This window comes from Echinops telfairi, unplaced genomic scaffold (assembly GCF_000313985.2).
Source record: "Echinops telfairi isolate 266 unplaced genomic scaffold, ASM31398v2 ScPeMD7_5;HRSCAF=22, whole genome shotgun sequence".
Taxonomy (NCBI): domain Eukaryota; kingdom Metazoa; phylum Chordata; class Mammalia; order Afrosoricida; family Tenrecidae; genus Echinops; species Echinops telfairi.
The window spans coordinates 32,432,677-32,434,402 of NW_022103901.1; the positions used below are offsets into that span (position 1 = coordinate 32,432,677).

Consider the following 1,726-nt stretch of genomic DNA (forward strand, 5'->3'; position numbering starts at 1 on the left):
CAGGTTGCAAATGAATCTTCTTTATATCCTAATTCTGCATTCTTCATATAGTCCAACTAGGATTATTTGCTCAGCATCTGGCTTAAATAGCATGGTGAACAGATACAACCCTGACACACCTTTCCTATTTTAAAACCATGAAGCATTCCTTTGCTCTGTTAGAACTACTGCTTCTTGGTCCATTTCTGCATGAGCACAAAGAAGCGTCTGGAATGTGGTTCATCATTTACTATGAACCAAACAGTTGAATACCTTTGCACAGTCAATAAAACTTAAGTAGACATCTTTCTGATATTCTCTGCTTTCAGTCAAGGCTCATCTGATGTTAGCAGTGATATTCCTCATGTTATGTTTTCTTCTGAATCAGGCTTGAATTACTGGCAGCTCCCAATGTACTGCTGCAACCATTGTTGACTCATCTTCAGCAAAATTTTACTTGCCTGTGATATTAATGATATTGTTAGATAATTTCCATACTCAGATTTGGCACAAACATAGATTTCTTCCAGGCAATTGACCAAGTAACTGTCTTCCGAATTCCTTGGTTCAGGTAAATGTGTACTTCTAGTGTTTCATCAGCTTGCTGAAACCTTTTTGCTGGTATTCCATCCATTCCTAGAGCCTTGCTTTTCACTAATGGCTTCAGAGCTACTTGGACTTCTTTGAGTACCATGGGTTCTTGATCATATGCTACCACTGGAGGGACCCTTCAGGCATGACCTCAGTGCCAGCTACAGTGCACTGCCTTAGCCATCCAGGGGCAGCGACAAGGGTCACATAACAGATTAAGGATCAACAAGCTGAAGGCTCTTGGGTCCATCTACCCCAACTCCTTCAGAATATTATCAGAAACTCCACCCAGTCTCCCTTTTACTGTGATGTCAGAGGCTGGGGAAAATAACCAACTGTTCAGAACTATATGCAAGTTTACATACAGTGACAAATACCCAGATGATGTTCCCCTTTATGAAATATTCTCCATGGAAAATCTAGCAGATAATGTTTTAAGTCACTTAAAAACTATTAGCATTATTAATAATTAATAGGTATTAGTGTTTATTAATCATATTGTATAAATATTATAATTATTAAAGTTTACTATAATGTTTTATATAACTATATATTACACAACAGAATTCTATTATAAATATTATTTTATATTAATAATTATTAATGTTGATCATTATTAATTATTACTAATGATCTGTTGTGTTAGCTGTGCAAAAAAAAGTAAATGAAATAGTGGGTCAAATAAAAGTAGATGAGAGGAAGAAAATAAAAAGAAAGAAAAAGCAGCAGACAAAGCTGAAAAGCAACTACTTTTATGACACTCCTGTTACAATCAAGAATTTCTTAAGTTAAAAGGGCAAATTTGAGGCAGAACTCTTGGAAATTAAAGAAGAAACAAATGAAATAAGAGGAACAAGCAGGAAAAACTTAATTATGTGGGAAACAACGATTTGAAACAGATCAGAATCTCGACCCATCTGATATCCAGTTTTTGGCTGCTGGAAATAATGTGGAAGTAGATGAGTCTTTGTTCCAGGAAATGGATGATTTGGAGCTGGAGGGTGTTGAGGATGATCTACACTATAATCCTGCTGACCCAGAGAGTGGCCCAACTGAGTAAGGTCTGGCCCATCTTCAGAGAGGTGTGACTCCCACAGCATCTCTGGCTGTGTGGAGAGGGCCTTGATATTCCTTTCTCTTTTTTCTAAGAAAAAAA

General features: G+C 36.8%; 1 pseudogene; it reads left to right on the plus strand.

Annotated features, from left to right (window-relative positions):
* The window catches only part of LOC101657005, an 18,583-nt pseudogene extending 16,953 nt beyond the window's left edge, over nucleotides 1-1,630 (plus strand).
* The last annotated feature ends 96 nt before the right edge of the window (nucleotides 1,631-1,726 follow it).